This window comes from Pan troglodytes, chromosome 22, assembly GCF_028858775.2.
Source record: "Pan troglodytes isolate AG18354 chromosome 22, NHGRI_mPanTro3-v2.0_pri, whole genome shotgun sequence".
NCBI lineage: Eukaryota > Metazoa > Chordata > Mammalia > Primates > Hominidae > Pan > Pan troglodytes.
In genome coordinates this window covers 2791605-2805405 of record NC_072420.2, presented here as the reverse complement: position 1 = coordinate 2805405, position 13801 = coordinate 2791605, and the positions used below count along the sequence as shown (strand labels likewise).

The window sequence follows — 13801 nt, the reverse complement described above, 5'->3', positions numbered from 1 at the left end:
TAGGGAAAATCATTCAGACCCTCGTAGCACTCATCTGGAGTCCTGTGTGAGTGACAAACATTCAGACCCCAGGAGCAGTGTTCTGGAATCCTATGTGAGGCACAAACATCCAGACAATCGTAGCAGTGTTCTGGAATCCTATATGAGGGACAAACATTCAGACAATCGTAGCAGTGTTCTGGAATCCTATGGGAGGGACAAACACTCAGACCCCAGTAGCAGTGTTCTGGAATCCTACGTGAGGGACAAAGATTCGAACAGCAGCGAGAGTGTTCTGGAATGCTATGTTACGGAGAAACATTGAGACCCTCGTCGCAGTGTTCTGGAATTCTATGTGAGGGAGAAACATACAGAACCCAGCAGCAGTGATCTGGAATCCTATGTGACAGCCATACATGTAGACCCCAGCAACAGTGTTCTGGAATCCTATGTGAGGGACAAACATGAAGAATCCAGCAGCAGTGTTTTGGAATCCTATGTGTCTGACAAATATTTAGACCCTTGTAACAGTGTTCCGGAATCCTACGTGAGGGACAAACACTGGCAATCTAGCAGCAGTGTTCGGCAATCCTATGTGAGGGACAGACCTTCAGACCACAGCAGGAGTGTTCTGGAATCCTATGTGAGGGACAAACATTCAGACAATCGTAGTGGTGTTGGGGTATCCTACGTGAGGGATGAACATTCAGACCCTCGTATCACTGATCTGGATCCTAAGTGAGGGACAAACTTTCAGACCACAACAGAGTGTTCTGTAATCCACAGTGAGGGACAAACTTTCAGACCCTCTTTGCAGTGTTCTGGAATCCTACGGAGTGACAAACATTCAATCATAGCAGTGTTCTGGAATCCTGTGTGAGGAAAAAACATTCAGACTCAAACAGCAGTGTTCTGGAATCCTACGGAGTGACAAACATTCAATCATAGCAGTGTTCTGGAATCCTGTGTGAGGAAAAAACATTCAGACTCAAACAGCAGTGTTCTGGAATCCTATGTGAGGGACGAACATTCAAACAACAGCGGGAGTCTTCTGGAATCCTATGTTACGAACCAACATTCAGACCCTCGTCGCAGTCTTCTGGAATTCTAGGTGAGGGAGGAAGACTCAGAATCCTGCAGCATTGTTCTGAAATCCCATGTGACGGACATAAATTAGACCCATGCAGCCGTGTTCTGGAATCCTATGAGAGGGACAAACATTCAGAACCCAGCATCAGTGTTCTGGAGTCCCATGTGAGGGACAATCATTCAAACCATCGTAGCAGTGTTCTGGAATTCTGTGTGAGGGACAAACGTTCAGACTCTCATGGCCGTGCTCTGGAATCCTGTGTGAGGGACAAACATTCAGAACACAGCAGGAGGTTTCTGGAATCCCCTGTGAGGAGCAAATATTCAGAACCTCGTATCAGTATTCTGGAATCCTCTGTGACGGACAAACATTTAGACACCAGCAGCAGTGTTCTGGAATCCTAGATTTGGGACAAACACTGAGAACCTCCCAGCAGTGTTCTGGGACCCTATGAGAGGAACAAACGTTGAGACCCTCGTCGCAGTCTTCCGGAATTCTATGCGAGGGAGAAACACTCAGAACCCAGGGGCAGGGTTCTGTAATCCTATGTGAGGGACAAACATTCAGACCTCAGCAGCGGTGTCTGGAATGCTATGTGAGGGAAAATCATTCAGACCCTCATAGCAGTGTTCTGGAATTCTGTGTGAGGGACAGAAATTCAGATCCTCACAGCAGTGTTCTGGAATCCTGTGTGAGGGACAAACATTGACAACACAACAGGATTGTTCTGGAATCCCCTGTAAGGAGCAAACATTCAGAACCTCGTGGCAGTGTTCTGGAATCCTATGTGACGGACAAACACTTAGACCCCAACAGCAGTGTTCTGGAATGCTATGTGAGGGACAAACATTCAGACCCTTCCAGTAGTGTTATGAAATCCTATGTGAGGGAAAAACACTCAGAACCCAGCAGCAGTGTTCTGGAACCCTATGTGAGGGAAAAACTTTCAGACCACAGCAAGATTGTTCTGGAATCCTGTGTAAGGGATAAACACTCAGAGCATGGCAGGAGTGTTTTGGAATCCTATGTGAGGGACAAACATTCAGACCCTAGTTGCAGTGTTCTGGAATCCAATGTGAGGGACAAACATTCAAACAACAGGGGTAGTTTTCCGTAATCCTATGTTACAGACAAACATTCAGACCCTCGTTGCAGTATTCAGGAATCCTAAGTTAGGGAAAAACATTCAGAACCTCGTAGCACTGCTCTGGAATCCTATGTGAGTGACAAACATTCAGACAATCATAATAGTGTTCTGGAATCCTCTGTGAGGGACAAACATCCAGACACTTGTAGAGGATTGTTCTGGAATCCTATATGAGGGACAAACATTCAGACAATCGTAGCAGTGTTCTGGAATCCTATGGGAGGGACAAAAACTCCGTCCCCAGTAGCAGTGCACTGGAATCCTATGTGAGGGACAAACATTCAAACAACAGCAAGAGTGTTCTGGGATGCTACGTTACAGAGAAACATTATGACCCTCGTCGCAGTGTTCTGGAATTCTATGTGAGGGAGAAACATACAGAACCCAGCAGCAGTGATCTGGAATCCTATGTGACAGCCATACATGTAGACCCCAGCAGCAGTGTTCTGGAATCCTATGTGAGGGACAAACATTCAGACCCTAGCAGCAGTGTTTTGGAATCTTATGTGTGTGACAAATATTCAGACCCTTGTAGCAGTGTTCCGGAATCCTATGTGAGGGACAAACACTGAGAATCTAGCAGCAGTGTTCTGCAACCCTATGTGAGGGACAGACCTTCAGACCACAGCAGGAGTGTTCTGGAATCCTATGTGAGGGACAATCATTCAGACAATCGTAGCAGTGTTGGGGAATCCTAAGTGAGGGACGAAAATTCAGACCATCGTATCACTGTTCTGGATCCGAAGTGAGGGATAAATATTCAGACCACAGCAGAGTGTTCTGGAATCCACAGTGAGGGACAAACTTTCAGACCTTCTTTGCAGTGTTCTGGAATCCTACAGAGTGACAAACATTCAGACAATCGTAACAGTGTTCTGGAATCCTGTGTGAAGGAAAAACCTTCAGACTCAAGCAGCAGTGTTCTGGAATTCTATGTGAGAAACAAACATTCAAACAACAGCGGGAGTCTTCTGCAATCCTATGTTACGGACAAACATTCAGACCCTCGTCGCAGTCTTCTGGAGTTCTATGTGAGGGAGGAAGACTCAGAATCCTGCAGCATTGTTCTGGAATCCCATGTGACAGACAGACATGTAGAGCCCTGCAGCCATCTTCTGGAATCCTACGTGAGGGACAAACATTCAGAACCCAGCAACAGCGTTCTGGAGTCCCATGTGAGGGACAATCATTCAAACCATTATAGCAGTGTTCTGGAATTCTGTGTGAGGGACAAACATTCTGACCCTTGTAGCTGTGTTCTGGAATCCTGTGTGAGGGACAAACATTCAGAACACAGCAGGAGGTTTCTGGAATCCCCTGTGAGGAGCAAATATTCAGAACCTCGTATCAGTGTTCTGGAATCCTATGTGATGGACGTACCTGTAGACCCCAGCAGCAATGTTCTGGAATCCTACGTGAGGGACAAACATTCAGAACACAGCATGAGGTTTCTGGAATCCCCTGTGAGGAGCAAATATTCAGAACCTCGTATCAGTGTTCTGGAATCCTATGTGATGGACGTACCTGTAGACCCCAGCAGCAATGTTCTGGAATCCTACGTGAGGGACAAACATTCAGAACACAGCATGAGGTTTCTGGAATCCCCTGTGAGGAGCAAATATTCAGAACCTCGTATCAGTGTTCTGGAATCCTATGTGATGGACATACCTGTAGACCCCAGCAGCAGTGTTCTGGAATCCTACGTGAGGGACAATCATTCAAACCCTCATAGCAGTGTTCTGGAATCCTATGTGATGGACAAACATTTAGACGCCAGCAGCAGTGTTCTGGAATCCTAGGTTTGGGACAAACACTGAGAACCTACTAGCAGTGTTCTGGAACCATATGAGAGGGACCAACGTTGAGACCCTCATAGGAGTGTTCTGGAATCCTGTGTGATGGATAAATATTCACTACACAAGAGGAGTGTTCTGGAATCCCCAGTAAGGAACAAACATTCAGAACCTCGTGGCAGTGTTCTGGAATTCTATGTGAAGGACAAATGTTCAAACCACAGCGAGAGTGTTCCGGAATACTACTTTATGGAGAAACATTCAGACTCTCGTCGCAGTGTTCCGGAATACTATGTGAGGGAGATACATTCAGAACCCAGCAGCAGTGATCTGGAATTCTAAGTGACAGCCATACATGTAGACCCCAGCAGCAGTGTTCTGGAATCCTGTGTGAGGGACAAACACTGAGACCCCGGCAGCAGTGTTTTGGAATCCTATGTGTGTGACAAATATTCAGACCCTTGTAGCAGTGTTCCAGAATCCTATGTGAGGGACAAACACTGACAATCTAGAAACAGTGTTCTGCAACCCTATGAGAGGGACAGAGGACAGACATTCAGACCACAACAGGAGTGTTCTGGAATCCTATGTGAGGGACAAACATTCAGAACCTCATATCGCTGTTCTGGATCCTAAGTGAGGGACAAACTTTCAGACAATCGTAGCAGTGTTCTAGAGTCCTAAGAGAGGGACGAATATTCAGACCCTCGTATCACTGTTCTGTATCCTAAGTGAGGGACAAACGTTCAGACCACAGCAGAGTGTTCTTGAATCCACAGTGAGGGACAAACTTTCAGACCCTCGTTGCAGTGTTCTGGAATCCTATGGAGTGACAAACATTCAGACAATCATAACAGTGTACTGGAATCCTGTGTGAAGGAAAAACTTTCAGACTCAAGCAGCAGTGTTCTGGAATCCTATGTGAGGGACAAACATTCAAACAACAGCGGGAGTCTTCTGGAATCCTATGTTATGGACAAACATTCAGATCCTCGTTGCTGTCTTCTGGAATTCTTTGTGAGGGAGGAACACTCAGAATCCTGCAGCATTGTTCTGGAATACCATGAGACGGACATACCTGTAGAACCCTGAAGCCGTGTTATGGAATCCTATGTGAGGGACAAACATTCAGAACCCAGCAGCAGTGTTCTGGAGTCCCATGTGAGGGACAATCATTCAGACCATCGTAGCAGTGTTCTGGAATTCTGTGTGAGGGACAAACCTTCAGACCCTTGTAGCAGTGTTCTGGAATCCTAAGTGACGGACAAACATTTAGACCTCAGCAGAAGTATTCCGGAATCCTATGTGAGTTACAAACATTGAAACAACAGCGGGAGTGTTCTGGAATCCTTTATTGCAAACAAACTTTCAGAACCTCGTCGCAGTGCTCTGGAGTTCTATGTGAGGGAGAAAGACTCAGAACCCAGCAGCAGTGCTCCGGAATCCTATGTGACAGACACACATGTATACCCCAGCAGCAGTGTTCTGGAATCCTATGTGAGGGACAAACATTCAGACCAAGACAGCATTGTTATGGAAAACTATGTGAGGGAAAATCATTCAGACTCTCGTAGCAGTGTTCTGGGATTCTGTGTGAGGAACAAACATTGAGACCCTCGAATGTGTGTTCTGGAATCCTATGTGAGGGGAAAACATTCAGGCCACGGTAGCAGTGTTCTGGAATCCTATGTGAGAGACAAACATTCAGAAACTCATAGCAGTGTTCCGGAATCCCACGTGAGGGACAACCAGTCCGACAATCGTAGAAGTGTTCTGGAATCCTACATGACTGTCATACATGTAGACCCCAGCAGCAGTGTTCTGGAATCCTATGTGAGAGACAAACATTCAGACTCCAGCAGCAGTGTTTTGGCATCCTATGTGAGGGACAATCATTCAGGCCCTCTTAGCAGTGTTCTGGAATTATGAGTGAGGGACAAACATTCAGACGCTTGCAGCAGTGTTCTGGAATCCTGTGTGAGGGACAAACATTCAGACCACAGCAGGATTGTTCTGGAGTCCGATGTGAGGAAAAATCTTTCAGACCCTGTTAACATTGTTCAGGAATCCCATGTGAGGGACAAACATTGAGACCACAGCAGTAGTGTTCTGTAATCCTATGTGAGGGACAAATATTCAGACCCTCATAGCAGTGTTCTGGAATCCTATGTGAGGGACAAACATTGAGAGAATCGTGGCAGTGCTCTGGAATCCTACATGAGGGAGAAACATTCAGACCGCAGCAGCTGTGTTCTGGAATCCTATGTGAGGGACAATCATTCAGACCCTCATAGCAGTGTTCTGGAATTCTGTGTGATTGACAAAGTTTCAGAACCTCGTAGCAGTGTTCTGGAATCCTATGTGAGGGACACACATTCAGACCCCAGCAGCAGTGTTCTGGAATCCTATGTGAGGGACAATCATTCAGATCCTCATAGCAGTGTTCTGGATTCTGGGTCAGGGACAAACGTTCATACCCTCGTGTCATTATTCTGGAATCCTGTGTGAGGAAAAAACATTCAGACAACAGCAGGATTGTTGTGGAATGCCCGGTGAGGAACAAACATTCAGACCCTCGTAGCAGTGTTCTGGAATCCTATGTGACTGACAAACATTTAGACAACAGCAGCAGTGTTCTGGAATCCTATGTGAGGGACAATCATTCAAACAACAGCGGGAGTGTTCTGGAATCCTATGTTTCGGAAAATCATACAGACCCTCGTCGCAGTGTACTGGAATTCTATGTGAGGGCAAACATTCAGACCACAGCAGTAGTGTTCTGGTATCCTACGTGAGGGACAAACATTCAGACCCTCATAGAAGTGTTCAGGAATCCTATGTGAGGAACAAACATTCAGACCACAGCAGGAGTGTTCTGCAATCCCCTGTGAGGAAGAAACATTCATACCCTCGTAATGGTCTTCTGGAATCCTATGTGATGGGCAAACATTTAGATCACAGCAGCAGTGTCCTGGAATCCTATGTGAGGGACAATCATTCAGACACTCGTAGCATTGTTCTGGAATCCTAAGTGAGGGACAAAAATTCAGACAATCCTAGCAGTGTTCTGGAAACCTATATGTGGGCCAAACATTCGGACCCCAGGGACAGTTTTCTGCAATCCTATGTGAGGGAAAAACATTCAAACAACTGCGGGATTGTTCTGACATCCTATATTATGGACAAACATTCCAACATTCTTCACAGTGATCTGGAGTTCTATGTGAGTGAGAAACACTCAGATCCCAGCAGCAGTGTTCTAGAATCCCATGTGATGGACATACATGTATACCCCAGCGGAAGTGTTCCAGAATCCTATGTGAGAGACAAAGATTGAGACCCCAGAAGCAGTGTTCTCCAATCCTATGTGAGTGATAATCATTCAGAAATTCGTAACAGTGTTCTGGAATTCTGTGTGTGGGAGAATCATTCAGTCCCTCATAGCAGTGTTCTGGAATTCTGTGTGAGGGAAAAACACTCAGACCCTCGTAGCAGTGTTCTGAAATCCTTTGTGAGGGACATTCAGACAACAGCAGTAGTGTTCTGGAATCCTCTGTGAGGAACAAACGTTTAGACAGTCGTAGCAGTGTTCTGGAATCCTACGTGACAGACAAACTTTTAGACCCCAGCAGCAGTGTTCTGGAATCCTATGCGAGGGACAAACATTCAGACAATGGTAACAGTGTTCTGGAATCCTATGTGAGGGACAAACACTCAAAACCCAGCAGCAGTATTCTTGAATGCTATGTGAGGGACAAACTTTCAGACCACAGCAGGAGTGTTCTGGAATCCTATGTGAGGGACAATCATTCAGACCCTCGTAGCAGTGTTCTGGAATTCTGTGTGAGAGACAAACATTCAGACCCTCGTAGCGGTGTTCTGGAATCCAATGTGACGGACAAACATTCAGACCACCACAGGAGTGTTCTGGAATCCTATGTGAGGGAGAAACATTCAGAACCTAGTAGCAGTGTTCTGGAATCCTATGTGAGGAATAAACACTCGGAACCAAGCAGCAGAGTTCTGGAAAACTATGTAATAGACAAACATTCAGACCAGAGTAGGATTGCTCTGGAATCCTATGTGTTGGACACACATTCAGAACACAGCAGGAGTGTTTTGGAATCCTATGTGAGGGACAAACATACAGACCCTCGTAGCAGTGTTCTGGAATCCAACGTGATCGACAAATATTCAGACCACAGCAAGAGTGATGTGGAAACTACTGTGAGGAACAAACATTGAGATCCACGTAGCAGTGTTCTGGAATCCTATGTGAGGGACAAACATTTAGACTCCAGCAGGAGTGTTCTGGAATCCCAAGTGTGGTACGAACATTCAGACCGTCGTAGCAGTGTTCTGGTACTCTATGTGAAGGACAAACTTTCAGACAATAGCAGAAGTGTTCTGGTATCCTAAGTGAGAGACAAACATAAGAGCCCAGCAGCAGTGTTCTGGAATCCTATGTGATGGACAATCATTCCGAACCTCGTAGCAGTGTTCTGGAATTCTCTTTGAGGGACAAATATTCAGACACTCGTAGTAGTATTCTGGAATCCTGTGTGAGGGACATTCAGACGACAGCAGGAGTGTTCTGGAATACCTCGTGAGAAACGAACATGCAGACTCTCGTAGCAGTGTTCTGGAATCCTTTGTGACAGAAAAACATTTTGACCCCAGCGGTAGTGTTCTGGAATCCTATGTGAGGGACAATCATTCAGACCCTCGTAGCAGTGTTCTGGAACCCTATGTGAGGGACAAATACTCAGACCCCAGCAGTAGTGTTTTCGAATCATATGTGTGGGACAAACATTGAAACAACAGCACTAGTGTCCTGGAATCATATGTTTCATGCAAACATTCAGACCCTCGTTGCAATGCTCTGGAATTCTGTGGGGAAAAGCAAGAGAGATCAGATTGTTACTGTGTCTGTGTAGAAAGAAGTAGACATAGGAGACTCCATTTTGTTCTGTACTAAGAAAAATTCTTCTGCCTTGAGGTTCTGTTAATCTATGACCTTACCCCCAACCCCGTGCTCTCTGAAATATGTGCTGTGTCAAACTCAGGGTTAAATGGACTAAGTGTTGTGCAAGATGTGCTTTTTAAACAGATGCTTGAAGGCAGCATGCTCCTTAAGAGTCATCACTACTCCCTAATCTCAAGTACCCAGGGACACAAAATCTGCGGAAGGCCGCAGGGACCTCTGCCTAGGAAAGCCAGGTATTGTCCAAGGTTTCTCCCCATGGGATAGTTTGAAATATGGCCTCGTGGGAAGGGAAAGACCTGATCGTCCCCCAGCCTGACACCCGTAAATGGTCTGTGCTGAGGAGGATTAGTATAAGGGAAGGCATGCCTCTTGCAGTTGAGACAAGAGGAAGGCATCTGTCTCCTGCCCGTCCCTGGGCAATGGAATGGCTGGGTATAAAACCCGATTGTACGTTCCATCTACTGAGATAGGGAAAAACCGCCTTAGGGCTGGAGGTGGGACATGCGGGCAGCAATACTGCTTTGTAAAGCATTGAGATGTTTCTGTGTATGCATATCTAAAAGCACAGCACTTGATTCTTTACCTTGTCTATGATGCAAAGACCTTTGTTCACGTGTTTCTCTGCTGACCCTCTCCCCACTATTGTCTTATGACCCTGAAACATCCCCCCCTCGGAGAAACACCCACAAATGATCAATAAATACTAAGGGAACTCAGAGGCTGGCGGGATCCTCCATATGCTGAACGCTGGTTCCCTGGGTCCCCTTATTTCTTTCTCTATACTTTGTCTCTGTGTCTTTTTATTTTCCAAGTCTCTCGTTCCACCTAATGAGAAACACCCACAGGTGTGGAAGGGCAACCCACCCCTTCATCTGGTGCCCAACGTGGAGGCTTTTCTCTAGGGTGAAGTTACGCTCGAGCGTGGTCATTGAGGACAAGTCGAAGAGAGATCCCAAGTGCGTCTACAGTCAGACTTACGGTAAGCTTGTGCACTCGGAAGAAGTTAGGGTGATAATGTGGCAAACTAAAAGTAAAACTAAAAGTAAATATGCCTCTTATCTCAGCTTTATTAAAATTATTTTAAAAAGAGGGGGAGTTAGAGTATCTACAAAAAATCTAATCAAGCTATTTCAAATAATAGAAAAATTTTGCCCATGGTTTCCAGAATAAGGAACTTTAGATCTAAAAGATTGGAAAAGAATTGGCAAGGAACTAAAACAAGCAGGAAGGAAGAGTAATATCATTCCACTTAGAGTATGGAATGATTGGGCCACTATTAAAGCAGCTTTAGAACCATTTCAAACGGAATAAGATAGCGTTTCAGTTTCTGATGCCCCTGGAAGCTGTGTAATAGATTGTAAAGAAAAGACAAGGAAAAAAATCCCAGAAAGAAACGGAAAGTTTACATTGCGAATATGTAGCAGAGCCGGTAATGGCTCAGTCAACGCAAAATGTTGACTATAATCAATTACAGGAGGTGATATATCCTAAAACGTTAAAATTAGAAGGAAAAGGTCCAGAATTAGTGGGGCCATCAGAGTGTAAACCACGAGGGCCAAGTCCTCTTCCAGCAGGTCAGGTGCCCGTAACATTACAACCTCAAACGCAGGTTAGAGAAAATAAGACCCAACTGCCAGTAGCTTATCAATACTGGCCGCTGGCCGAACTTCAGTATCGGCCACCCCCAGAAAGTCAGTATGGATATCCAGGAATGCCCCCAGCACCACAGTGCAGGGCACCATACCCTCAGCCGCCCACTAGGAGACTTAATCCTATGGCACCACCTAGTAGACAGGGTAGTGAATTACATGAAATTATTGATAAATCAAGAAAGGAAGGAGATACTGAGGCATGGCAATTCCCAGTAATGTTAGAACCGATGCCACCTGGAGAAGGAGCCCAAGAGGGAGAGCCTCTCACAGTTGAGGCCAGATACAAGTCTTTCTCGATAAAAATGCTAAAAGACATGAAAGAGGGAGTAAACAGTATGGACCCAACTCCCCTTATATGAGGACATTATTAGATTCCGTTGCTCATGGACATAGACCCATTCCTTATGATTGGGAGATTCTGGCAAAATCGTCTCTCACCGTCTCAATTTTTTGCAATTTAAGACTTGGTGGATTGATGGTGCACAAGAACAGGTCCGAAGAAATAGATCTGCCAATCCTCCAGTTAACATAGATGCAGATCAACTATTAGGAACAGGTCAAAATTGGAGCACTATTAGTCAACAAGCATTAATGCAAAATGAGGACATTGAGCAAGTTAGAGCTATCTGCCTTAAAGCCTGGGAAAAAATCCAAGACCCAGGAAGTGCCTGCCCCTCATTTAATACAGTAAGACAAGTTTCAAAAGAGCCCTACCCTGATTTTGTGGCAAGGCTCCAAGATGTTGCTCAAAAGTCAATTTCCAATGAAAAAGCCCTTAAGGTCATAGTGGAGTTGATGGTATACGAAAATGCCAATCCTGAGTGTCAGTCGGCCATTAAGCCATTGAAAGGAAAGTTTCCCGCAGGATCAGATGTAATCTCAGAATATGTAAAAGCCTGTGATGGAATCGGAGGAGGTATGCATAAAGCTATGCTTATGGCTCAAGCAATAACAGGAGTTGTTTTAGGAGGGCAAGTTAGAATACTTGGAGGGAAATGTTATAATTGTGGTCAAATTGGTCATTTAAAAAAGAATTGCCCAGTCTTAAATAAACAGAATATAACTATTCAAGCTACTACAACAACAGGTAGAGAGCCACCTGACTTATGTCCAAGATGTAAAAAAGGAAAACATTGGGCTAGTCAATGCCGTTCTAAATTTGATAAAAATAGGCAACCATTGTCAGGAAAATAGCAAAGGGGCCAGCCTCAGGCCCCACAACAAACTGGGGCATTCCCTATTCAGCCATTTGTTCCTCAGGGTTTTCAGGGACAACAACCCCCACTGTCCCAAGTGTTTCAAGGAATAAGCCAGTTACCACAATACAACAATTTTCCCCTGCCACAAGCTGCAGTGCAGAAGTAGATTTATGTACTATACAAGCAGTCTCTCTGCTTCCAGGGGAACCCCCAAACAAAAAATCCCCACAGGGGTATGTGGCCCACTGCCTGAGGGGACTGTAGGACTAATCTTGGGAAGATCAAGTCTAAACCTAAAGGGAGTTCAAATTCATACTGGTGTGGTTGATTCAGACTATAAAGGCGAAATTCAATTGGTTATTAGCTCTTCAATTCCTTGGAATGCCAGTCCAGGATACAGGATTGCTCAATTATTACTCCTGCCTTATATTAAGGTTGGAAATAGTGAAATAAAAAGAACAGGAGTGTTTGGAAGCACTGATCTGACAGGAAAGGCTGCATATTGGGCAAGTCAGGTCTCAGAAAACAGACCTGTGTGTAAGGCCATTATTCAAGGAAAACAGTTTGAAGGGTTAGTAGACACTGGAGCAGATGTCTCTATCATTGCTTTAAATCACTGGCCAAAAAAATGGCCTAAACAAAAGGCTGTTACAGGACTTGTCGGCGTAGGCACAGCCTCAGAAGTGTATCAAAGTACTGAGATTTTACATTGTTTAGGGCCAGATAATCCAGAAAGTACTGTTCAGCCAATGATTACTTCAATTCCTCTTAATCTGTGGGGTCGAGACTTATTACAACAATGGGGTGTGGAAATCACTATGCCCACTCCATTATATAGCCCCACGAGTCAAAAAATCATGACCAAGATGGGATATATACCAGGAAAGGGACTAGGAATAAAATGAAGATGGCATTAAAGTTCCAGTTGAGGCTAAAATAAATCAAGAAAGAGAAGGAATTAGGGTATCCTTTTTAGGGGCGGCCACTGTAGAGCCTCCTAAACCCATAGCATTAACTTGGAAAAGAGAAAAACCGGTGTGGGTGAATCAGTGGCTGCTACCAAAACAAAAACTGGAGACTTTACATTTATTAGCAAATGAACAATTAGAAAAGGGACATATTGAGCCTGCATTCTCGCCTTGGAATTCTCCTGTGTTTGTAATTCAGAAGAAATCTGGCAAATGGCGTATGTTAACTGACTTAAGGGCCATAAACGCCGTAATTCAACCCATGGGGCCTCTCCAACCCGGGTTGCCCTCTCCGGCCATGATCCCAAAAGACTGGCCTTTAATTATAATTGATCTAAAGGATTGCTTTTTTACCATCCCTCCGGCAGAGCAGGATTGCGAAAAATTTGCCTTTACTATACCAGCCATAAATAATAAAGAACCAGCCACCAGGTTTCAGTGGGAAGTGTTACCTCAGGGAATGCTTAATAGTCCAACTGTTTGTCAGACTTTTGTAGGTCGAGCTCTTCAACCAGTTAGAGACAAGTTTTCAGACTGTTATATCATTCATTATTTTGATGATATTTTATGTGCTGCAGAAACAAGAGATAAATTAATTGACTGTTATACATTTCTACAAGCAGAGGTTGCCAACGCAGGACTGGCAATAGCATCTGATAATATCCAAACCTCTACTCCTTTTCATTATTTAGGGATGCAGATAGAAAATAGAAAAATTAAGCCATAAAAAATAGAAATAAGAAAAGACACATTAAAAACACTAAATGATTTTCAAAAATTGCTAGGAGATATTAATTGGATTCGGCCAACTCTAGGCATTCCTACTTATGCCATGTCAAATTTGTTCTCTATCTTAAGAGGAGACTCAGACTTAAATAGTAAAAGAATGTTAACCCCAGAGGCAACAAAAGAAATTAAATTAGTGGAAGAAAAATTTCAGTCAGTGCAAATAAATAGAATAGATCCCTTAGCCCCACTCCAACTTT

General features: G+C 44.5%; 1 pseudogene; it reads left to right on the top strand.

Annotated features, from left to right (window-relative positions):
• The first annotated feature begins 9824 nt into the window (after positions 1–9824).
• On the top strand, positions 9825–13338 carry LOC129138296 (endogenous retrovirus group K member 8 Gag polyprotein-like; annotated as a pseudogene).
• Positions 13339–13801: the final 463 nt, after the last annotated feature.